Source organism: Hylobates moloch, unplaced genomic scaffold, assembly GCF_009828535.3.
Source record: "Hylobates moloch isolate HMO894 unplaced genomic scaffold, HMol_V3 SCAFFOLD_3, whole genome shotgun sequence".
Lineage (NCBI taxonomy): Eukaryota > Metazoa > Chordata > Mammalia > Primates > Hylobatidae > Hylobates > Hylobates moloch.
Genome location: NW_026652278.1, coordinates 143,332,708 through 143,359,228, shown reverse-complemented (window position 1 = coordinate 143,359,228; position 26,521 = coordinate 143,332,708). Strand labels below are relative to the sequence as shown.

Genomic DNA, 26,521 nt, shown 5'->3' with positions numbered 1-26,521 from the left:
CAAAAACAATTTAAGCCATTCATTCATTAAAAAATAATTTATCAAGTAGGTTAGGTGCTATGGAAATAAAAAGATATGAAGGTATAAAACCATGATTAAAGTCCACGAGGGTTCTGTTGAAAAGATCACGTGTCCAAGGATCTATACTGGAAAACAGAAGTTTTTAGGTAATTTAATGAAAAGCCATTCAAAATGGACATTTGCTAGTATGCAGAAAAATTAAACTTTTCTCCTTTTCTATCAGCTCCTTGGTCTCACCCACGAGCACTTAAGATGAGGTGAGGCAAGATGAAATTGCACTTCAGCTTCTCGGTGAAGGACTGGTTTGAAGTTAAGGATTTTTTGTTTTTACTTCTGCTCCTGGTATAAACCATTCATGGGCTGCATTTCACCTGCCCCTTTCTACTTGCTTGCCCCTCACAATCCTCTTCATCTTTTTCTTTGAGAGGGAGAGGGTAAAGGAGGGGAGAATAAGAAAGAGAAGGAGAGGGAACGTCAGCTGCAACCAGGACTGAGCCTGGGGCTGGCATCAGATCCGGTGCTAGAGCATCAGACTGGATCAGGGCAGCCTGCAGCTGGAACTGCTGGGCAAGGAGCTGACAGGGCATGGTATGGGCAGAGAGGAGCAGGGCTGGGTGAGTTCTGAAGGGCATGGAGTCAAGATTTGAAAGGGGTGAGAAGAGAAAGAGAAAGATAGACAAGGCAAGGAAATGGAGTGGCCTCTGTTTCTGTCCCTTGCTGCTGGTCCTTACACATCCTGCCTTCTCTACCTGGGCCCCTTTTCCCTTTGTATTGCTAGAGCCGACTACTTCTTTTTCCAAGACTCCTTTTTGACACGCAAATACCCCTCTTCTGGCCCCAGACATCAATGCTTCCCCTCCTTGTGGGCCTCGCCACACAATATGTAGTCACCTCTTTCTTGTGGGTACCATCCCCGGGCCTGCAAGCTGCCCGAGGGAAGGGGCCTCGTCCATCGCATTTGCCACGTGATTGCAAATACAATGTTCAGCTCAGGCTATGTGTTCATGAATATCTGATGGGAGAATGTCAAATAAATGTCAGGCCCTGATGTATGTTGCTGGAAAAGGAAATGCATCAGCCCTTTCCCAGAGAAAATAAATTCCTATCATAAGACTTCTGCCCCATAATCCTTCATACGTCACCAAGGCGAGCCAGCCACTTCCCATCCACTCCTATTTCTTCACTGACCTGGTACTGTACTGGGCAACTGCACACGGCCTTTCTAAATGCACTTAGTGGATTGCTCCTTCCCAGTTTGCCATCTGGAGCCTTCATATTGTTAACAGAACATTCTTCAGACATTTGTCAAACTCCCAGCATCAAGCAGCTCTGTTCCAGCACGTGACTTCCTGTAACGGGTCCTGCTGACTTCTCACTAGTATCTTAAAAATAAAAGCACACCCAGAATGGCTCCCACGTCCCCTCTCCAGTGACCTCAACCCCATGACTAGGGAAACTGTGACTCAACCTCAGGAAAAAACACTGCTGGTGTCACTAGCAGAAACTAAGGAACCTCTTGGGCTGGCGCTGGGGATATTAATAAATCCAGTAGATTGGATAATTTGCACCACCCGCTCCCTTTTCTTTAGAGAATTTGAATGTTCGAGTGCTTTAAAGTGGAGATAAAACGACCCATGATTCATGTTTCTGTCTTTCTGAAGAGTTTCCTTGTATAAGCTCCAACAACCTCTGCACTTACTTGAAGGTTAAAACTATTCTTCCCCAAAAAGGAGAAAACCATTTCACTTTTCTATTCATTGCTTTTCTCCTTCTACACCTGAAAGGCGAGGTGAATTCTTTTCCCCTTTTCATTCTTAACAAGAGGATCTCTTTCGTACTCTCACTTGTCTGGAGATTTGAGCATTAAAAAGAAATTGGTGTAATTCTTCAGCTAATCCTTCAAGAAGACGACACTGGGTGTTTTTTTCCCCTCTCTTTTGGTTTGTTTTTATTGGCTATTAGGCTAGCAGATTTTGGATTTGAGCAGTTCAGATCCTAGGCTAGCAGCATCCTGAGCTGATTATGCAAAGCTCATTCACGAGAAAATGCCCTGAACCGCCTGGTCTCAGCACAGTTTTTTTAAAAACTCTGGTTCTGTTTTCTTAACTAGCCTCCAGCAGCTCTGAAATGGCAAGCACTAGCCAGCATTCATTCCCCTTGGAATTAAGGCAAAGTCACTCACAACCTTGAGTACTTCCAGGACGCCTGAGGGAGACTCAGGTTCTGGTACCCAGGAGTCAGGTAAAGTCCAGGAAGTGCGGTGTTCTTATTCACAGCAGACTTTCAGAGCACTGAAGGGCTTGGGGGCTTCAGGGTATTTTGTCTGTGACTTCCCAGCGGGACCCAGGACAAATGGCCATGCTCTGTAAACTACTGGCTCTGTGCTGCTCGTAGAGATATGGGATCCAGGACCCCAAATGTCTTATGAAGCCCAAGGCAAACTGAAGAGAAATTCCAGCTCCCAGAACTATCTATAGGAAAAGGTCTTGAGTTTTCAATTAAAATCTTTCTTTGAATATTTTTGATTTGCATTAATTTCCAGAAAAAGTTCACTCGCTTTCCAAAGCAGTTTCCCTCCAAAGGGTGGTTTGCTCTCTGAAGGGGAGTTTTAATACTGACGTCTGTCATTTATCTCTTACATCTTTCCTGAGAAGATATACTGTAAAAAAGCCATTAGGAGGCACGTCATATAATAGTTCTATCACCCTTAAAACATCTCCTGAGAGGCAGGGGAGGGGGGCTCTGAGAATGTATTCTCCTCTACCACTTCCCCTGTTTTAGAAACAGAGTAATAGAAACCCACACGTGTCCAGCGACGATGTGTGATGTCCAGTGTCAGGGCTGCCTCCTCCATTTGACAGTCTTTCTTCTCAAGATGATGCTTCTCTGCTCCCAAGAGCCTAACTTGTGATTTTTTTTTTGGTTTAAATAATTCTCACAGACCTCATTTCTATCACAAAGAGTCCCCCCACCCCCAACCCATACGTCTGGTTTTTGATTTAAAAATATAATATAGTAACTTGGTTAAAAAAAAAAAGCCTAATACTATGAATTAACTTACAGTAAAAAAATTTCTGATTCCAAGGTCCCCAACCCCCTTGTTTCTCAGAGACCACCACACTTTTTTTAGTGTCCTTCCAGAAATATACTGTTTATAAGCATGCAAATGCATGTGTATGTACACACACACGTACACACACACACGAGTTTAAATTTCAAAGATTATTTTTCTGATGGAGAAATATAAAAAGCCTTCAGAATTATATTAAATCAATTCTATAATTTCTAATGCTGGTCTGGCATGGGCAATGCTAACAAATTCTATTACCAGTTCTCCATAGGAAAAGGGTTCTTTCTATTTTCATACATTCTATATATGAATATGTTCTATATTCATATGTATACATATACATCTATATCCTTTTGCTTTTATATAAATGTTAGTATATTATACACTTCCCTTGCTTTTCTAAAAGTTTGTTTGATTTCTAGGAGATTATTATTTCTCAATACATACAAATAAGCCTATCTTATTCTTTTATTAATTGTTACATGGCATTTTTTATTTTCTAACTGTTGGACAATTTAGGTTTTTCCATTCTTTTGCTATTGTAATACTACAATAAATATCCCTGTGTAAATTGTCCAACATGTGTAAATATAGCTATGGAATAAATTTATAGAAGTGGACTTGTTGGGTCAAAGCGTATGTTTATTTAAAAATTTGACAAATCTTACTCCCCAGAGAAGTTGTTGCACATGAAACTTCACCAGTTATATTCGAGTGTTTCCTTACTAACATGGTGTATTATCTAACTTTTTTGATTTTTATCAACTTGATAGGTTAAAAGTTGTAGCTCATTGTTGTTTTAACTTGCAGTTATTTAATTTTAAATGAGATTAAGTATCTTATCTGTGTTGGAAAGTCATTTGTATTTCTTTCTTTGTCAGTTACCTTTTCATGATCTTTGCCCATTTTTCTATGAATTGTTGGCCTTTTTTCTTATTGATTCATAAGAGCTCTTTATGTATTAAGGAAATAGACCAATGATTCATGCTAGCTAAAGCTCCATTTTTCTTTACTTCTAATAACCAGTCACTGCTCTCATATGTCCTTTTCCTTATTCTGTCTCCCACCCTGTCTATCCTATGACTTCCTTGTATATTTAATTTATCTCATTTATAGTGAAAGGAAAGAAAGATGAGAGTCAGTCTTGCAAGGAAGGACACTTTTGAATGGCCAGTAAGTATACATTTTACGAGGTGCATATTAAGAAAATCTGAAGCCATTATCTGCCAACCATAGGAGTATCAAAAGACTGTTCTTCCTCTTGGTTGGTTCATGGCCACTTGGCAGCCTTGTATCTTGCTCATTAACTATAAATAACACTCACATTGAACACATTTTATAAACTTATATTTATGCCCCCTTCATTTTTTTTTTCTCTTCTCTCTCTCCTACTTCCAATTTTCTCTCAAATTGTGGTCATCACTTGCCCGGTGTAAGTAGTATCTCTAGACTCTTAACTTGTCATCTATCGGAGCAGGGTGATCCGCATGCTGAGATTCTAATGGAGAGAAAACCTCACCTCTTGCTTGGGACTAGTCCTAGCCTTTTGTAGGAAAGTCCTTAGGCCACTCTTTCCTCTGACTGATTCAAGGATGTGGGGACCCCAGGGAGGTGTAGGTCCTCTCTCTATGGGTTCCTGTTGAGAACTCATCTTTCCAAATCATGGAAAAACCAATTCGACTTCAGCTAACATGGTAATGATTTGTGGGGAGCAGCAGAAATTCCCTTGTAATTATGTGTGAATTGATGTGTGATTTCCTAATGAGCTTAAGTGAAGAAATCATCATTTTGTGATAAATGCTTTATATCTTAAAATGCCAGCAACACATATCTAATAAATTCAATCAAACCACTCTCATTTATATAACATTTGCAATTATTATTTAACATGCTGGCTTTCTTTGCTGCTTTACTGCTTTGGGTAATTGCAGAGTCTAAAAGTTCCCTTTTTGTAAACAAAGCCACAGAAACTCATTATGTTGGAGTTTTTCTTAAAGCAATCATAAATGAGTTCATTTTGAAATGCATTTGCATGCTGTGCGGGCCAAGACCTCCTTATCAGAAAATGTTGTAGCCATTGAATGAGTTTGCTAAATCGGGGACATTTGTTCCCAGAATGAGTCGGGTCACTTGGAGACCGCAGCTTGGGCACCTAACCGTGTCCAAACAACGTGGGAAAAATATTTCAATGATTAAAAGATGGGCCCTTTTTATTGAAGATATGATGAGGGCCAGTGGAGTTAAGTGACATGATCAGAGGTCGCAAGGCAGCAGTGATAGAATCCAGCACAGAGGACAACGTAACATATTGATTAAGGAATCAGTTCAAGATTCAGACTCTAGATGTGCCACTTCATAGCTGTGTGACCTCAGACAAACTACTCAGCTTCTCTAAGCCTCAGTTTACTCATCTATCAAGTAGAGAGACACCTATTGTTGGGAGGATTAAATGTGGCGGCCTATGTAAGAGCTCCAGGAACACTGCCTATCATATCACAAATGTTTGGCAAACAACTGCTAGTCATATAATTATTGGTAGATTCAACACTGATGAATATCAGCAGTAACAAAACTTACCCCTTCACCCTAAGCATTTTCCCTAGTGGCCAAGATGGTAATTGGTTCTGTTTGTGTCTTCTAAGGAGCTGAGAGGGTGGCAGAAGTTGAAAATATTTTTATTCCTGGGGCCCAAGGTTATTTCCTGGTAAGTTGCACTGAGTAGGCTGCCAAATCCTAAATCTCCTTCACTGGAGATGAGTTGGAATTTGGGATTTGGTAAATGGAGGCCCAAACTGGTTTCAAGACTCCTATAAAAATTAGTAGCAGTCAGCTCAAAGCTGGCAGGATGTATTAGAAATCTGCACAGTACTAGACTTCTCGGGGCCCCTTCTAAGAGACTCTGCCCCATCCACAGGCCCTGCTCAAGGGGCAGTTACAGGCAGCCATGTTTTGTGCTGTGTGACTCAGCTCACCTCCTCCCTAGGCCACAGCTGATGGGACATGCATAGGCCTTTGACCAGGGGCAGTCCTTAGGCTTTGCAATGACATGGAAGACAGGCTGGACCAACTGTATTTCTTCACTCAGTAACTGAAACTAAACACCACCATGGTGGAACTGCAAAGGGATGAGATAGAACTAGATCTGAAGGGGTTCTCATGGTCCTTGTGCAAGTTAAGACTGGACAGAAGCCAAGGGAAAGAAGAGGAAGGTCAGGGGAGTGAGGAAGAGAGCCTCCATGTGGAGAAAACAGGGTCAGTTGGAGAGAAACCAAGGATCTTGTTAATTCTGGATGCAGTTCTGGTTCAGATGGTTTTCCAACTCCACACACAGTCTTTCCATACTTTGACAGACCCCCTGTGCCTTGAGGCAACTTGACTTGAGTATAGGCTCTTCCTGTGTCCTCATAAGAGACCACCTCAAGCCTCAAGCCCAGCATGGGCTGCTGGAGTACAGCAGGAGTAGAATAAATAGATAGGTAAGATAAAGGTCAAGACTGTTCTGTGGCAGCAGCAATGTGGAGCATTGTTAATTATTCTGCAAGGAATTTGTTTATCCATTATTTTATAGATAACAGTGCAGACCTTGTAAACTATAATAGAATGTTTAGTTTCTGATCATAAATGAATTTTAAAAATGTAAATTCTCAAGGTATTTAATTCTAATAGAATTCAAAGAACTTAAACTTCCATTCAAATACAGAAATCTATTGTCCTTTTAGACAATTGGCTTTTTCATAGGTCCATCCAAGGACATTAAAGAAAACACATCTGAATGTTTCTTTGTTGGAGCCTGCCTCTATTTCACAGTGGCTCGTATTTTTTCCTAATAAACATCCCCTCTTTTCCATTTTTCCCCTGACACCACAATACTACATTCTCTTCCACCTGAACTACTTTTAAAAAATAAATTTTATTATGCATATTTAAGGTATTCAACATGATATCATGGGATACATACAGAGAGTAAAATGGTTACTATAGTGAAGCAAGTTACCATATTTATCATCTCACATAGTTACTCATTGTGTGTGTGTTTGTGGCAAGAGCAGCTAAAAGCTACTCATTTGGCAAAAATCACAAATACAAGACAATATTATTACCTTTAGTGCTCATATTGAACATCAGATCTCTGGGCTTGTTCATCCTATGTCTCTGCTACTTTGTGTCCTTTGACCTATTGAAGTATCCAGGTGGTCTCCCTAAGCTATGTATGTGGTAGGTGCTCATTAAGTGCTTGTTGCATGCTTCTGCTGTAGGCAAACAACCAAAACTCCTCAAAGCCATTTCTTCACAAAAGGAAACAAAACTTAAAAAAAAGTGTCTTATCATGGAAAATTTCAAACATATACAAAAGTAGAGAAAGTGATACAATGAATTCACACATATCCATAACAGATCCAAGAATGATCAACTCATGACCCCTCTTGTTTCACATTATTTCTCCTCCTCTTCTTTCATGTGGATTTGGAAGCTAATCTCAGACATCACAATATTACACAAATATTGTTGTGTGTATTTCTAAAATAAAAGAATTATTTTAAAATATAACCAAAATACTATCTTTACAATGAAATGAAATTAATAACAATTACTTAATATTACTAACTATCCAGTGTTCCAAATTTTCCCCAATTGTCTTATCAATATTTTTCTTTTTTTGAGACAAGGTCTTGTTCTGTTGCCCAGGCCGAAGGGCAGTGCTGTGATCATAGCTCACTGCAGCCTTAACCTTCTGGACACAAGTGATCCTCCTACCTCAGTCTCACAAGTAGCTGGGACCACAGGCACACACCACCATGCCTGGCTAATTTTTTTATTTTTTGTAGAAACAGGGTCTCACTATGTTGCCCCTGCTAGCCTCAAACTCTGGAGCTCAAGAGATCCCCACACCTCGGCCGCCCAAAGTATTGGGATTACAGGTATGAGCCACTGCACCCGGCCCAGTGATTTTTATAGTTCATTTTTTGGAAGCCTATTTCAAATAAGTTCAACACTTTATAAAGGCTGATATGTTGCTTAACTGTTTTAATTTTTAAGAATGTCTCGGCCAGGTGCGGTGGCTCACGCCTGTAATCCCAGCACTTTGGGAGGCTGAGGTGGGTGGATCATGAGGTCAGGAGATCGAGACCATCCTGGCTAACATGGTGAAACCCCGTCTCTACTAAAAATACAAAAAATTAGCCGGGCGTGGTGGCGGGCGCCTGTAGTCCCAGCTACTCAGGAGGCTGAGGCAGGAGAATGGCGTGAACCGGGGAGGTGGAGCTTGCAGTGAGCCAAGATCGCATCACTCCATTCCAGCCTGGGTGACAGAGTGAGACTCTGTCTCAAAAAAAAAAAAAAAAAAAATGTGTCCTTCTTCTTTTCTTCCTCCTCCTCTTTCATTCTCTCCCTCTTTTCCTTGCAGTTTAGTCTTTGATCTAAACTTTATTTCATCTTCAAAGTATTCTACAGTCAAGATTTTGCTGACTACATCTTTATGATGTACTTAAAATGTAATTTTATCCACTGTATTTTTTTTAATCGGTTTTTCGATCTAGAATGAAGTCTCAATCAGATTCAGCTTCAACATTTTGGCAACACTTTAAAGATGACATTGTGCACCTCCCACAAGAGGCACATAATGACTTTTTGTCTCCCTTTTTGCAGTGTCAGCAGCCACTGATGATCATTCCTAATTCTATTATTCCCTCTTCATTTATTAACACATATTTTCTAAATTCAAACATTTTATCAATGATCTAGTTATTCTGAAATGTTGAGATGTTATTCATGCAGGAAAGGCAAGATAAATGCTTGGTTCAAAGTCGTTTGCTGGTTCCCTAGTTGTTTGTTGATCCATTAAATGTGATCAATGAGTTTCTTTCTCAAGTATTATTCTGGACTCATGGATTTAAACATATTTGGTGTGTTTCTATCCACTGCCGTTTTTTTTCCATATTGATGGCCATATTATTCCACTTTTGGCTCTGGGGAGCCTCTGCAAGTTGGCTCCTGAGTTCTTTTGACCTGGCTCCAGTGGTCTTTGATATCTTGTGTGCTGTCTGATATAACAAGATGCCCCAGGCTCATCTTGTATAGTTCCTACCCTAGACCTGGAATTAGCTTTTTCTCTTGGAGAAATCAGCTATTCCCCCTGGTTCCTTTTAGTGGAAATGGCATTTAAAGACCACAATCTGGACGCTAGGAATATTCAGTGGTACAGGGTTGGTTTTTATTTCTGGGCTTTTTCAGAGTAAATATGCGTTTTTACAATCTATTTTTTAATTTTTAAAAAGAGGTTTTTTTTTTAAAGAGCAGTTTTATGTTCTCAGAAAAATTGAGCAGAAGGGACAGAGATTGGTAAAAGTATGTTTAGCTTTGATAGAAACTGCCAAACTATCTTCCAAATTGGCTGTACCATTTTGCATTCCCACCAGCAGGGAATGCAAAGACCCTGTTGAGAATTTCTGTTGCACCACATTTTTATCAGCCTTTGGTATTGTCAGTGTTCGGATTGTGGCCATTCTAATGGGTGCGTAGTAGTATCTCACTGTTGCTTTAATTTTCAATTCCCTGATGACGTATGATGGGGAACATCTTTCCATATGCTTATTTGCCATCTGTATATCTTCTTTAGTGAGGTGTCTGTTAAGGTCTTTGGTCCGTTGTTTAATGGGGTTGTTTGTTATCATTGAGTTTTAAGAGTTCTTTGTATATTTTAAATAATAGTCCTCTATCAAATATGTTTTTTGCACATATTTTCCCCAGTCTGTAGCTTATATTTTAAAGATAAAATATATTTTGAGTTCTTGCTGATACTTCTAATTCAAATTCAGGACTACAGAGTATTTAGTTAATCAATCTTATATTTTAAATTCATTGCAAATTTTTTTTTAGTTTGTCACTCATTTTCTTTCTTTTTTTCTTTGCTTACATGGCTTCTCACCATACAAAAGTGTTCCGTTATTTTAAATTGATAGGTAATGATTTATCCATCTGTTCCTTATTTCATCTGAATTTTGAGTCATAGTTAGGATGGGTTTTCCCATTTCCATGTTATAGGAGAATTCATCCATATTTTATTTTAATATGTATATGGTTTCATTTTTATTTACCTTTAAATTTCTGACCCATTTGAAATTTATCTTTCTGTGACTGGGTGAAGAAAAAATTCAACTTTATATTTTCTATATGGCCTTTCAGTTAACCCAACATCACTTACTAAAAAGTCCAACTCCTCCTTCTTGATGTGTGATAGCACCTTATCAAATATATATGTATAAAGTTCCACATGTAACTGGGCCTATTTCTGTCCGTCGTTCCTTCTGTCCAGTCATGTGCCAATACCACAGTGTTTGCATTATGGATGCTTCAAACTATGCTCTTCTTTGTCAGAGTTTTCCACATTATTCTTGCTAAAACAAAACTTTTGAGTGAGGACTGATCTTCATCTCCTACTAGCGGGGAGGTCTTATGCTTACCTTCTGAGATGGACCCTCGCTGAGTTGGTAACTGGGGTTGAGAGGAGACATGAATGGTCTTTCTTCCCCTTAAGACAGAAGTTGGCAAATGATGACCCATGGCCCCATCTATTTGTAAATAAAGTTTTACTGAAACATAGCTATGCCTTGGCATTTACATAATGTCCATGGCTGTTTTTGCACTCTGATGGGGGAGTTAAGTAGTCAAGATAAAGACTGTATGACTAGAAAAACCTACAATGTTGAAATACTCTCTCTGGCCCTTTACAGAAAAAGTTTACTGACTCCTGCCTTAAGAGAACACACTGGTATCCTAATGGGTCTTCTAGAGATAATGCAAACCCCAAAATGGGACCAGTGACATAATTTATTGGGAATGGTGCACAATTCAAAAATCAGGAAAGAAGTGCTGTTAAAGGTACTAAAATATAAAGCTTTTTCCTACCTTCTGCAGCTTCTCTCTTCATTTGTCATGTTGTTTTTTATTTGCTTTTTAATGTCATTCTAAGTAAAGAAAAATTAAAATTCAAATTATTAGCATGAATTTTACCTTTCATCTTTACATTGTATAATACCTCTTTTAAATGCAAATATGAGCATTTGAGTTGTATGCAGAATCACTGGATTTGCTCAACTCATAGTTCGTGGCTTGTCCCTGGAGGTGCCTCCAGCTAGCCAGAACAAACAAACACAAGCCGGAGTCTGCAAGGTTGGAAGGAGGCAGAGAGGCTCCCCAGGTGGTGGAGTGGGCCTGGACCAACACCCCCTCAGGCACAGGGATACTTGCAGGGAGAGTGCACACCCTCAAGGAAGGCCCGGGCTCTCCCCCACAATTCAGGGCACATGGGGCTTAATGTCTGTCCCATTCCTTCTTCCTACCAGCTGCTGCACCAACCAGCCATTTCCACGTCAGGGGCAGGAAAGTCCCGCAGAGTCAGCCTCACAAGCACAAATGACCTCTAAGAGTATTGCAACTTCTGTACCAAGACAGCTACATGCCTGGGTCAGAGGTAGGCCAGAGACTTGCCCCCACTGAGGCACCCCTGGCAGAGTGTAGAGCTGCCAGCCTGCTGGGGGCCAAGGTCAGCCCTGGGTCTCTGGGCTATGGAAGGAGATAGGTACTGAGAACTATCCCAGGGGAAGTGGGGTGTCAGCAGGAGGTTGGACCATGTGTCAGCCAAAGACCCCAATGTATGCTCCATTGTCCCATTGGATTTCACTTACGAAACACGAATTCACAAATAAAATGATTAAGAATTTCAAGATGGTGACCACAACCACAGAGCCCTAATCCCAAATGTGGGGCCACGTGCAACTGCACTGCTTGTGCCCCCTTAAAGCTGGTCCTGACCTCAAGCAATAGAGTGATGCTGGGAATGTCTGTCAACACAACTGGAAAGGAAATACGTGGGGTGTATAGGTATTTTGGGGAGCCTGTATATGTGTGGTGCTTCTCAGTGACACCTTAGAGGGCCTGTCCATTTGTTTAAATCCTACTTTTTTTTTTTTTTTGAGATATAATCTCACTCTGTTGCCCAGGCTGGAGTGCAATGGCGTGATCTCGACTCACTGCAACCTCTGCCTCCTGGGTTCAAGTGATTCTACTGCTTCAGCCTCCCAAGTAGCTGTGATTACAAGCGTACACCACCGCAGTGGCTAACTTTTGTATTTTTTAGTGGAGATGGAGTTTCACCATACTGGCCAGGCTGGTCTTGAACTCCTGACCTCAAGTGATCCACTGGCCTTGGCCTCCCAAAGTGCTGGGATTACAGATGTGAGCCACCAAGCCTGGCCAAAATCCTACAATTTTAATTGTCTTTTTAACCAATTTTTAAAAATTATAAAATAAAAGTAACATAGACTTTATCATGGTGACCATTTTGAACAGTTCAGCAGCATTAAGTACATCCACATTACGGTGCAACCATCACCACCGTCCCTCCCCAGAACGCTTTCATCTTGCAAAACTGAAATTTTGTACTCGTTAAACAGTAACTCATCATTTCCTCCTCTCTCCAGCCCTGATGATCACTGCACTTTCTGTCTCAATGAATTTGACTACTCTAGGTACCTCATTTAAGTGAAATAGCCCAGTATTTGTCTTTTGCAATTGGTTTATTTCACTTCGCATATTGTCCCCAAGGTTCATTCATGTTGTAGCCTGTGCCACAGTTTCTTCTCTTTTTAGGGATGAATAACAGTGCATTGTCTATGTACATTACATTCTGTTTATCCATTTATTCATTGATGCATACTTGGGTTGCTTCCGTGTTTTGGCTAGTGTGAATAATGCTGCTATGATCATAGATGTACAATTTATTGTCTTTTAAAACTTAGCTTCTGTCACTGAGTGTTACAATGATGCTGCAGCTACTCTGTGGGGACCTGGAGCCTCAGAGACATGCCCAGATTTCATACTCAATGCTCCACCGAGGATTTGGGTTCCAGCCTGCATAGATTGGCAGCAGAAGGAAAATGTTTCGGAAAGAGACACTACTGAACATTATTTTTCTTTGTTTCTGCAAAACAACTTTGGTTTATTTTCTCCCATTTGAGTCTTTGTTTTTACCTATGCAAATGTGATTCATCTTTCAGCGCTGGAGAAGGGCCCTAAATAACATAATTACTTCACCAATCATCTACTTGGCTACTGGAAATCATCTTTTTAGTGAGGTCGACTGTCATTGCTTGAGCTCTATACAGACTTCAAATGATGAGCACGCTTCTTTTCTTAACATGCTAATTTTCCTCTGAAGCCAGTGTTATTTTAAAAGGGGGGTTTAATTGAATATTAAATCTACAATTGAAAGATTAAATTATGAAATAAACAAACATATCAATCTAATAGGTCTTTGGAAAAAAATCAGGAATTCCACTCTAGTTTTTAAATGCAAATGCATTCCGATATATATATTTAATTCTCTGCCCATTTTGCTGTGCTTTGTAGCTCTCAACCTGAATTCTTTCCTGGGTTGCTTCAAAAGGAAATCATCTCAAGAGGCCGAGTAAGCTCAGGATTCTGTGAGCACTGGCCCCAAAATAACCTTTTGCTTAAAGACTTTACCTGTATAAATGAAATTCAAGAAATGTTGAGAAACCATTTTGAAATGAATAATACTGAAGCAATTCCAAGGGGTATAATTTGGGATGCATCAAAGGTGGTGGTAAGAGAATACATTTACCTCACTGTAAGTTTAAAGGAAATCAAAGATCAAAACAGATACATGTTCGAGAAGGAAATTAAGAAATGAGAAGTACATCATAGCCATAAAAAAATCCCAAATGATTTTTCAGAAAATTATTTCAAGGCAAAGTAATACCTTCTTTTAATAGAAAAGTACATGAAACCCCCTCCCCTCAAGTTTATAAAGCAGGCTTCCTGGGAATAGGAAATAAAGATGAGTAGATTTTCAACTCTACATTTTAAAAAGGTACAAGAAAACAAAGATTTTTTTTAACCCCTAAAATAAGTACCTATCTGGGAGAATGGGACTACCACCATGATATGAGGGTCTCTTTAGATACAAGTGCTCTGGGCTGGGAGAAATGAAAGCAATATTCCTTAGCACCAACCACAACTCTGCAATCAGCCATGCTAGGCTGAATTAGACACATCCGCAGTGCAAGAGTGCTCCTGGGGTAATCAAGATTGGGGCAAGGAGGAAAGCAGGTGATGGCACTTCCTTGCTGCCATCTCTACCTCTTAGGAAAGCCTTGAAAATGTAATATTATGGATGGGTGCAGTAGCTCATGTCTGTAATCCCAGCACATTGGGAGGCCGAGGCAGGCAGATCACTTGAGGTCAGGAGTTCAAGACCAGCCTGGCCAACATGGTGAAACCCTGTCCCGACCAAAAATACAAAAATTAGCTGGGTGTGGTGGCATGCACCTGTAATCCCAGCTACTTGGGAGGCTGAGGCAGGCTAATTGCTTGAACCTGGGAGGCGGAGTTTGCGGTGAGCCAAGATGGCACCATTGCACTCCAGCCTGGGTGACAGAGCAAGACTCCATCTCAAAAAAAAAAAAAAAAAAAAAGAAAAAAAAAGAAACGGTTTCTGATAAAGTGATATAATGTTTTTGATTTGTCTCAAAAATAACATAGAACATGGCCAAGTGGGTAGAGACTCAGGTGAAACAAGACTGTCCAGGTGTTGATAACAGTTGAAGCCGGTAATGGGTACAGAGGAGCTCATATACCAGTGTCTATTTTGTATATGATTGAAATTTTCCATAACAAAAAGTTTATCTTAAAAGAAAAAAGCCATCTTTACTTAGGAATCCTCTACCCATTTCCACAGGCAGGAGTCTCACACTTTCTTTCCCAGAACAGGCCCCATGCTGGTTCTATGTGGAGCCATAGCCCTTCTGGGTTCCCAGTTCCAGCCACGCCAACACTGACTGGGGACAATCACCCACTGACACAGCAGCCTGCTCTGGGAGATCAGGAGGCAGTACAGGAGCCAGGTTTGCTGCAGGGGGAAGGAGACAGGGTAGGGTCCTTGTGATGGGACTTGAAGAATCTCAAAGAGCCCACACTGGATTCCATTCCCCAGTCATCTGGCTTAGAGGCCAACATTCTTTTTGTTGAGTTTGACTTACAGCAACACTCTTTCCCCTTTCTTTTTCTTCTTCTTTTTTTCCCTTTGTATCAGGATGCAAATGTATCTCTCTTAACTCCCTACAAATGACTAGTCCTTTAAGGCAGGGGTCCCTAACCTTTTTTGCACCAGTGTCTGGTTTTGTGGAAGACAATTTTTCCACGAACCAGAGGTGGAGAGGTTGGTTTTGAGATGAAACTGTTCCACCTCAGATCATCAGGCATTAGATTCTCAAAAGGAGCATGCAACCTAGATCCCTCACATGCACAGTTCACAATAGGGTTGGTGCTCCTATGGGAATCTGATGCCACTGCTGATCTGACAGGAGGCGGAGCTCAGGTGGTAATGCTCGCTTGCCTGCCACTCACCTCCTGCTGTGTGGCCCAGTTCCTGCTTTAAGGAAGAAGAGAAAAGGAAAAGAAAACCATTTACTAAATGCTCATTGACTAAGCGTTAAACAAAGAACCAGGCACTTTACATATGATAGTTCATGTAATCCTGTCAGATGAGGCAATTTTTAAAAATCCCATTTTAAAAAAGAGGCAACTGAGATGGTGACATAAATTATTAAATTCAAATTCAAATTATTAGCATGAATTTTACTTTTCATCTTTACATTGTGTAATATCTCTTTTAAATACAAATATGAGCATTTGATTTGTATGCAGAATCACTGGATTTACTCAATTCGTATTTCGTGGCTTGTCCCTGGAGGTGCCTGCAGCTAGCTAGAAGAAGCAAACATAAGCCAGAGTCAGCAAGATTGGAAGGAGGAAGAGTACCTTTGGTTGCAGACTAAAATAGCAGACCAAACTCAAACCGTTTCAAACAACAAGAGAAACTTTTTGGCTAAGGTAACTCCCACAGTGCTGCAGGTGGCAGGGACGGTTCTTCCAGGGCTGTGGTTCCTGTGTCCCTGTGAGTCTCCAGACTGCATTCCTCCATGCACTGGCTTCATCCACAGGCTGGCTTCCATCAGAATAAAAAGGCCGCTGCAGCCTCAGCCTACCCCCACCGAAGCAAGAAAGAGCTTCTCTTGATTCAGCACAACAAGGCAAGTCCTGCAGTTCATTTGGATTAGACTAATCAATTATTATGGACAGGGAGAGCCATGTGATAAGTGGCTCAGTCCCATCTCTTGACCACAGCAAAGAAAGAGGATGAGATTATATTGCATGGTTATGCCAATTAAGGCCCACCCTTGGGGCTGGGACTTTGGTTAATTTTCCCAAAACCACAAGACTGCTGCAAAGTTAAATAATTGCTATAAAGCAGAGAACTACATTCATCAGAGTTCCACAGAAAAATAGTTGGATAGAATTAGCTTTCCCAGGGGTCTTTGTGCTTAAACATTCACAAGAAAGGAGCTCTGGGAGAAACAAAGCTGCCCCTCGTCCACCTACCCTGGTGTGACCCAGCTTGGCGGCTGAGCAGAGGAAAAGTGTTGGTGGCCATTTCTGGTATGGGGAAAAAGCAAAAGGGAAGATGGTGCTGAAAAAGCAAAGCGGATAACTTTTGCCTTAAAGATACAAGAGATTTTGAGAGAGGCTGTGATAGGGAGAGAAGTTTTTTGTTTTTTTTGTTTTTTTTTTAAGACAGAATCTTACTCTGTCACCCAGGCTGGAGTGCAGTGGCACAATCTCGGCTCATTGCAACTTCCGCCTCCTGGGTTCAAGCGATTCTCCCACCTCAGCCTCCCAAGTAGCTGGGATTACAGGCACCCGCCATCATGCCCGCCATACAGGCACCCGCCATCATGCACCCATACAGGCATACATGCCCGCCATGCATGCATCCATACATGCACCCATACACCCATACATGCACCCATACATCCATACATGCACCCATGCATACATGCACTGATACATACATGCACCAGGCATACATGCACCCATACACCCATACATGCCCCCCATACAGGCACCTGCCATCACGCCCAGCTAATTTTTGTATTTTTTAGTAGAGATGGGGTTTCACCATGTTGGCCAGGCTGGTCTTGAATTCCTGACCTCAGGTGATCCACCCGCCTCGGCCTTCCAAAATGCTGGGATTACAGGCTTGAGCCACTGTGCCCCGCTGCTTTCTTTTGTTTCCGATGGTGTTTGCTGTGCATTGATCATTCTGTCTTTCTTTTAATATTTGCTAGAGAAATGGAGTAAAGAATTGAAGCATTAGTAATTAATTTAAATTGTTGGATTGTGTTTCTCCGAACATGCCACTGGGCTGAGAATGGACCATGTAGGGCTCTGGGATTTATTCAGGTTACCTAGCAAATTGAAGCAAGATATCATCAAGAATCAAAAAGGAATAATATGGACAAAGTGTGTTCTGGCTGTGTAGAAGCTGAGGACTGCTAGAAGCGGGAAAGGCCTGGTGGAGGAGGTGGAATCTGATATCCAGTTGTGCAGAAGGTTTGGCTGGTGAAACTGAGGAGAAGTTGTGAAATTGGCAAAGAAAAAGTTGGGAATCTGCAGAGAGAGAGTAATAGCACACAGTGGGGAGGACGCACAGCCTGGAGGCAGGAAGGACAGGGTCCAAGCATTGGGCAGCCAGGGAGAAAGGGAAGGCCATCAGGAGGGGAGCTGGGGAGATTGCCAAAATTCACCCTTTGTTAGGAGAGCTTAGATGTAAAATATGGCCCTCGACACTATTGAATATATCATAGCAGTTAGATGGAATCAACTCAATGTGCATACCCTTCATGGATAGAACTCAGACACGTGGTGAGTAAAACAAGAAAGAACCAGAAGAAAGTCTGTAGCACACTATCATTAATGTAATTTAGAAACCTCTACACCCATCAAGCTAAACTTTACAAGGACACAGACAACCAAGGACACCGTGTGCATCAAACTCATTAGAGAGGGCACCTGCAGGGAGGAGCGGTTGCACACAGGGGCTAGAATGGAGGAGGAGAAAAACAAGGACCTCCCCCAAACAAGAGAGGGAACTGGCATGGAGAGGTGAGGTGAAGTGGCAGGAATTAGGGGATGAGGTTACCTCAACTTCCTAAATCTACATTCAAAAAGGAAAAAGCGCAAAAGACAGTCTTGGTTGACCACACAAGGCCAAGAAGAGAAGGGCCGTGGGCGCCAGTGGCAGCTCCTCCCATCTCCCCTGCTTTTGGTGCTGCGAAAGGGAATAGCAGGTAACTCCACATGCAGGAGCTGCCACAGCAGGGCACGGGATCAGGGATGGCCCGTGGGGTAGCAGAAAGAGCACAGGAGTTCCCTGGCCTGCCACCATCTGGCTGGTGATTGGTCAACTCCCTTCCCTGTTCTGGGTCCAAACTGCTTATCTATAAAATACAGGGTTTGCACTGCAGGTCCTCTATAGACCCTTCCAAATATAAAACCCCTACCCTTCCTCCTGACCTAGGAAAAAATACCAGCAGCCTAACAAAGTTCAGGTCCAGTCACCTCCCAATTCTGGGCCACCCCAGAGGGTAGAATCAGGCTCCATGATTTGATTTCATGGCCGGTGAATATAAAGCAAATCCATCAATGACCTCTCAATACGCCGATATGAGAATTACAAATCAATCTTCATAGAGGTTCTATTGTGTTTATAATGTGCTTTGCATAAGTTTGTATGACTCATGAAACCCTAAACATTTGTTTTTCTCTAAAAGAAGGAGTTATATTCAGTGACCGAAGTGAACTATGCCAGTGTGTGTGTGTGTGTGTGTGTGTGTGTGTGTGTGTGTGTGTGTGTGTATGTGTGTTTGGTGTTGGAAATCAGTGTAAATGCTGTTATTTTCCTTTCAGTAATGAGCTGATTTCCACATCTAGGCAGGAGCACTCCAGGAATCAATGCTGTTGACCACTGCCACAATTGTCATGTTTTAAGCCATTTCTCGTTTTATTCATGCTCTTGTGTATCTCCTGTGTTTGACAAGCTCTTTCTCTGGGTAATAAAGGACCATTTCTAGTTCCCTAGAACTGCTTATTTTGTCCCCTATTGTTTATTACAATGCAGGTGTGGACTATTTGTGAATTTGCCTATATAACAGAATTGAAGGCAGAGTAGTTTTAGAGTCAAAATTTATTTATGGAGCGTTAATATGGAACCTGAGCCTGGAAAGGTGGCGGATGAGGGATTTCTGTGGGAGCCGAGAATGTTCTGCCTCTGGATTAGGATGTTGGTTACAAAGGGTATGTTCAGTTTGGGAAAACCCATCAAGCAGTACATTTATGTGTTTTTCTGCGTATATATTTCAATTATATGTATATTTAACAAAAGTATTGAAGTCACTGGTAGCTCATATTCTTGTGGGGCTGTCTAGAGATTAACAATCATTAATGGACTTGGATACTAGTAGTCAAATTTCATCTCAGGCTCATAGAATATTAAACATGGAAGGGATCTTAGAAATAATTCAGTTTAATTTTTAATTTACAGCTGAGGAAACACAGGCCCAGAGGGAAAGTGGCTTTCCCAATCCCACACGGCAAGGCAGAGATGGATCCATCCAACTCTCTCCTCCCAGCCAGGGCTTAGCGACAACACAGCTACAGGTGAGATGGTGCAGCCAAAGAGAGTTGAGCTGTTGGAGACAAATACTGTGTTTATTCAGATATTCTCTGGTGGTTTCAGTCTAAACTGAGGAATTATTTGTGTTGAAGGTCACCTCCCATCCTGTAGTAATCTGTGACAAAATTACTGGAATCTACATCTGAAAGTCCTTCTGTGGGTTCTTACTTCTAAGTCAAAGATCATCTGAATTAAGGCTGGATATGTGTTTGTGAAGGGAGAAGGTGATAATTTACCAGCGATTGATGGGTGCTGTTTCCATATAGAAGTACTTTTTTTTTTTGAGTTTGGAGCTAAGGTAATTTGCTTTTAGATATGCAGAATAAGGCAAGGCCATTTCTGTTTCCTTTCTCCTCCCAGGGGCATGAGATGCTCAGAGGCCTGATCCTCTGGCTGGTGGAGCCTTGGAGGCAGTAGTGAAGATCCCTGGAAGAGGGAGGCCATGAAGAGGGATGCAGATACCTGGCAAGCCCACCTCCCTTCTATGCCACCTGCCAGCCTTCTCTGACATTCCCAAACCAGCGACCAACACCGCCAATCAGGGAAGATTTACATGCATTTAATTATGTAAGTCACATTAGTTTATGCAGAGGGAACTCGTATTATGAATACACTCTGGCAAGTCAGTTATTTAGCATCTCTCCCTACCTGCTCCACCTGGAAGAGGCCCATGAAATAAATGCCCTGAGTCGTTCGGGCAGTGAACTGGAAACTCAGAATCCATACCTCAGGTGCCACTGTCAGTGTAGGAAATGCTGTATTGGCAATTTCAAACAAATAAACTGGATTTGGGGGAGGGGAGTGGGGTGCGGAGAAGGGAAGGGGAGGGAGGGACAGACACAGGGAAGGAGAAACAGAAAGAGGATGAGAAAGCGTGCCCTAAATAAGGAGGCTGCCACTGAAGTTTGTGCTTCAGGCCAGAACAAAAGGCAGAGGCCTTTAGCAAGGCAAGTGCTGAACTCCACAGGCAAGGAAAAGAAAAGACTTTAAGCAAGGATTAAAAGAGGGAGAGAAACTCATAACCTGTGTTGTACCAGAAAGAAAAGCTTATACATATAGTTTATTAGTTTCCACCATTGTCATCGCCTCTGGCAGCGTGTACAGTAGGAAATACCAGAAGGGAGGAAAAAAAAAACAAAACTTGAACTTGATTCCCCTCCTGATAACCCTGTCCTGTCAAGCAAGGCGAGATAAGGGGAACAGTTCACCTTGTCCTCCTGAAGGTCAGGCCATCAGGATAGGGTGGCCTAGGGATCACCATGAAAAGCAGCTGAGTTGTTGTTGCTGTTACATCTCAAAACCCCTTTTAGAAGCTGGGGCCCCAGCCAGGCTTTAGAAGTCCACAATGGACATTGTTTCAGGAATCCCCCACCCTGCAGAAAAGGGACTTTATTTTTGTTCCATCACAGCAGAGCTCTAGCTAACGTCCAGCCTCAGTCCCTTTCCCACACAGCTGCCCCTGGGAGGACGCTTGCCAGTTCAGCCCAGCCTGTCTGCCCCTCCACCTTTTGCCTTCTCTAATTCTCCCCAGCTCTCTCTCTCTGTCTTTTTTCTTTTTTTTAATAGTAAAAGAAAAGCTGGAGAAGCTACTGGAAGTCTGGGGTTTGGACAGGAGGTGAGATCACTCCCAGAGGCACCATGGGGCAGAAGTGGAGAGCCAGGCGCTGGCCCCAGCCGGCCTATCCTGGCCACTTCCTTCCCAGGCCCATGTGTGTCACTGGGCTCCTCAGAGTTGGTGTGACCCTGGGTTCCATGGGAAGGTTCTGCTCCTCACTCCAGCCCAGGCCTCTTTCTGATCTGTAGGCAACGGCTGTGGTCTGGGCAGGCTGCTTTCTCCTAACCTGTCTTGGGGTTTCTTTCAGCTTAAAACCAAAAACAGGGTGCTCCATTCACACTGTTTCTAGATTCCATTATATTTAGCAAGCACGAAGCCCTGAGTCTGCTGAGAAGGGCTGAGTGGCTTTTATTAGTGATTCGTGAACTGGGCAGCATCCAGTCTACAAAACAGACTAGAGCTCCACTGGGTGAGGCAGAACAGTGGGTTTCTGTAAGGCAACTTGAGCAGGAACAGGGAGATAGCCTACTGCAAAAAGCAGATTGGTTAACATCAGGTCACTTCAGGTTACTCTCCTTGTGTGGGTTAAAGCAGAGGGGCTCCCTTATAACAAGCTCAGTTGACTGGACCCCTTTTGATTGGTTGCTGTGAATCTCTTGTTTCTTGGTAAACAGCCCTATTTGGATATTAGGCTACTGTCTCTCCTGATTTCTCAGAAGGCCAGATCTTAAAGGTAAACAGCTTAGGTTTCAGTTTGGTGACATGGAGCCTTAGCATGAGTGACTTCACTTTACATTGGTTTGTCAGGGTTTAGTGCAGGAGCTCAGTCCAAATCAATGGTCTCCCATAAATTTTATTTCACTGAGAGTGTTTGTGACGTATGTGTTATGTCTGAGCACACTCCAAAACCAAACACAGGTTGGGTCATTCATTCAATAAATGTTTACTAAGCTTCTATTTTGTGCCAGGCACTGCTCTGAAACTTACAGACCAGCCATGAACAGAACAGATAATTTCTGACTTCATGGAGTTTACATCCTAGTTGGAGAGACAGAAAAAATACTAAATAATTCTTTAAACATTAAGGTAATCCTTCTACTAAGGAAAATAAAGCTGGGAGACAGGTCCAGAGTACGTGGTGGGAGGAATACAGTATTAAATAGAGTGGTCAGGAAAGGTCTCACTGACTGCAATATTGCTTGGGGATAGGCTGCTGTTTTGAAATCTTTCTACCTCTGCTTCTTCTTTGCCAAGCGTACAAATGATGAGGATAAAGTCAGTAGCCCAAAGCCTTGCCGTCAGCAATCTGTATCTCCAATATAAGATAACAATTCCTCTCAAATACCCAAATCACAAAAGTCCAGGCCCCACCTGTCAAATCAGCAGGAAGTTTAGACTTCTCTTGGGTTTTTCTCCCAAAAGATTCCTCAGAATCATGGAATGAGTTAGACTTGTCCATTAATCAGTCCCCTTTTTTGCTACCATCCAGAGAACCAGTTCAAGTTTCTGGAGGCTGGATGTCTAGCCCTCACCCTGGCACAGTGGGCTGTGGGCTCTGTGGTCCAGTTGCTAGTCAGGAGACATCCTGGTGGCCCCTGATTCATGTTCACATTCACATCACTGTTCCTGCGGTTCTCTAGTCATTTACCTTGGTATTAGCTCTCCTTGCCCCTGGTCCAGCATACCCCTTCAACTTCCAAGTATGGGTCACCTTCCTTAAGTAAATTTCCTCTTGGGACTGTATTTTCTTTTAAATAAAAATTGGCCTTGTCCGAGAACTTATTCATCAGATATAGTCATGTATCTTTGAATGTCTCCTCCTAACTCTGTAAATTTGTGAATGAAGTGGGGGGCACAGCCCAGCTCTGTCTGGTGGCACTGGGGACCCAAACGCAGATGAAGCAGCTCAGGAAGTGGCGATACCTTGCTGCTCCCCCAGCGTGGCCAACACAAAGTGCTGTCAGCTATACGGACACCAGTTTGTGTTTGTGTTGTGACTCTGAAAGGAAGCCATGGCATTGCTTTCCACAAATTATTAGTAAAAAATTGTTTTGTTAATATTTGAAATATTTAAACACAAAAGTACCTACCATTCAGATTTAACAAATTGTTAGCATTTTACTATTTTGCTTAAGACCTTATATTTTTAAAGCAACAGAAACTTGGTATCCTGTGCGCTCTGATTCTATGCAGTTAGTGAGCTTGGATAGTGATGGTTCAGACAGGAAGCTTAGAGAGCAATGCACACCATTTTATCGGAATCTACGTAGGTCTTGAGTTTCAGGTCATAAGATTTCAGAGAGTGAGGAGATACCATTTCCTCCAAACAATTCTCTTTCAAAAAAAAAAATCACTGGCTTCTATTCAGTTCCTGAGTAGAGACAAGAGTTCAAATAGTAAGAATTATAGGTGTTACAGATATAGTTGGGGCCTTTTGTGTGTCCCTTTCAATTTCATTCTCTGCTCCCTCTCCTGTGGCTGCCATTGTCCTGAAGCTGGTAGGTATCATTTCTGTCCATGTTTCCCACTTTACTATATGTGAATATTTTAATAAACAGTACATAGTCTTTTGGTAGGGGTTTAAATATTACTTAAACAGTATTATACTATATGCATCATTCTGCAGTAGGTTACTTTGTACTTTAGGTTTGCCTTCTGTTGCATGGATACAGTTTTCTTTTTTAAATTCCTATTTCTTCTTGTAGAATTAAATCTTTTATTTTTTTTAATTTAATTTTATTTTTTTTAATTTAATTTTATTTTTTTGAGACGGAGTCTCACTCTGTCTCCAGGCTGGAGTGCAGTGGCGCAATCTTGGCTCACTGCAACCTCTGCCTCCCGGGTTCAAGTGATTCTTCTGCCTCAGCCTCCTGAGTAGCTGGGACTACAGGCATGTGCCACCACATCCAGCTAATTTTTGTATTTTTAGTAGTGACAGGGTTTCGCCATGTTGGCCAGAATGGTCTCAATCTCTTGACCTTGTGATCCACCCGCCTCGGCCTCCCAAAGTGCTGGGATTACAGGCATGAGCCACCATGCCCAGCCAGAATTAAATCTTTTATTGAGGGAACATAAAGGTAGCTCTGTGAGTTTTTGCATTTCTTAAAATGTCTCTATTATGCTTTCACGCAAATGATGAAGTAGATGAGTACAGAATTGTAGATTGACAGTTTGTTTCTTTCAACACTGAAAATATTGCTTTCCTGCCATCATGCATTTCTTGATGTTGATGAGAAGCCTGCTGCCATTTCAATTGTCTTTACTCTGTAGGTGACCTGCCTTTTTTGTCTGTTAGCTTTTAAACTTTGCAGCTTCACAACAATGTGACTAGGTGTGGATTTATTTTTAATTATTTTGCTTTACATATAAGCTGTGCGTTTTCATGCCGAGAACTCATGTCTTTCTCAAGTCTGGAAAATTCTTGAATATTCTTGAATATAGTTTTCTGCCATTTTTTTTCTATTTTCTTCTGGACTTCCTGTTAATTGTTAATCAGAACTTCTCAGTCTATTCTTGGTAGGTTCTGATTATCTAGTGCTGTACCACAAACCACACCAAAATGTGACTTAAAACAATAATTTATTGTTATTTCTCATGGTTCCATGGGGGTGATTGGACTTGGCTGAGTTGTTCTCGCTTGGGACCTCTTGTGCGGTTGATGCCAGCTGGAGCACAGTCATCCAGAACTTGACTGGGTTAGACATCCAAGATGACTCACTGGCCCCATGGCTCACGGGACCAAAATGTCTGACAGTTGATGATCCCATGGGTGGGAGCTCACCTGGGACCGTCCATTGGCACACCTACATGTTGGCTTTCCATGGGTCTTAGTCAGCTCCCCACGTGGCTCAGGCTTCTTGCAGTATGATTACTGGCTTCTGAGAGAGAGTGTTTTAAGTACCTTGGGCAGAATCTGTCAAGAATTTTTAAGACCTAGCCACAGAAGCCCTAAATATCACCCCTACCACATTCTCTTGGTCAAAAACATCATAAGGCCAGCCCAGATTCCAGAGGAGGGGAGACACTGCCTCTTGACAGGAGAGTAGCCTGTGTGTATGGGGAGAGATGGAATTAATGGTGGCCATCTTTGCAGGAAAGTTACCACACCGTGCCTCTGAAGTCTCCTCTTACTCAGTATTTCTTTGTTGCTGTGTTGTATTCTGCATGAATTCTTCAGTGCTATCTTTCAACTTACTAATTATTATTGTGACTGCATCCAAGCTAGGTTTTATTGCATCTACTGATTTTGTATATTTTATGGTAATTTTTGTTTCTGATGTTTCTATTTCTTTTTCCTATCCACCTTTTCTTGTTATAGAGTTACCTGTTTTGCTTAATTATGTCTTATTTATTTTTCTATGTTTTATTTTTTATGTTTTTGAACATGCTAACCATAACTATTTCAAATTAATTAATATTTACCAATTTGAGAGGTATTTGTGTGCTAAGATTAGTAAGATTTGCTGATGTTTGGATACGTTGAGAGAGTAGGAGTGTGAAGAATAAAACTCCTAGGTTATATGCCTTATTTGGATGAAGTTAGAGACCATGGAACAAGACCAAGCTTGCAGGAGAAGGTTATAAGTTCCTTCTGAAGCCCTATTAAGGCAGTTGGACAGCCCATGATCATAAATGTTAATTTTGACTATGGACTAGGAGAAATATAAATACTCTACAAAGATAGGCTCCAGTTATTGATCCAAGGATAATTCAATAGCTATAATCTCAAGATCTACCTTCATTTATTTATGAACTTATTTAATTCTTCCATATGCAAGTACATCAATATGCTGTTAGCAGCTTTGATAGTCCTTTCTTTAAAGTTGCCATTATTTACTTCTAAACATTTTCCTATTTCATCCACTATCATGGACCCAAATCTCTGCTTCAGAAGTATTCTCAGAAATGAAAGTGAGGGAAATGACAGAGAAAGTGAGGGCAGAGATGAACGTCAGATCCAAAATTCGTCTCTGCCAATTGCTCTATATGTTAGGAGGAAACAACTTCTAGTGCCTTGTTACTTCTTTCTTTCTTTTTTGGAGTGCCTCCATTTATACCTCTGAGTTTCTCTTCCCCTTCACTTTGTCATTTTCCTGCCTTGCTTGTTCTGGCCCTAACTGGGAGTCAGAAGAGTTGACTCTGAGCACAGTGAGGTCCAACTTCTGGTGGGATGACAGAGGGGAGGTGAATCCTGCACGTGGGGGGTGAGCCATGCTCCCCTGGATGACTGACACAGCCAGAAGGCAGTTCTCCCCAAGATGTACTGCCAGGGGAGCATGTT

General features: G+C 41.8%; 1 long non-coding RNA gene across 1 annotated transcript in view; it reads left to right on the top strand.

The window, feature by feature from the left end:
* The window catches only part of LOC116465098 (uncharacterized), an 89,738-nt gene that overhangs the window by 50,919 nt on the left and 12,298 nt on the right, over positions 1 to 26,521 (top strand). Inside the window, exons 3-5 of the long non-coding RNA XR_004247099.2 lie at positions 11,434 to 11,561; positions 19,554 to 19,669; positions 20,046 to 20,252. This is a non-coding gene — a long non-coding RNA (uncharacterized LOC116465098). The remainder of the gene's footprint in view (positions 1 to 11,433; positions 11,562 to 19,553; positions 19,670 to 20,045; positions 20,253 to 26,521) is intronic.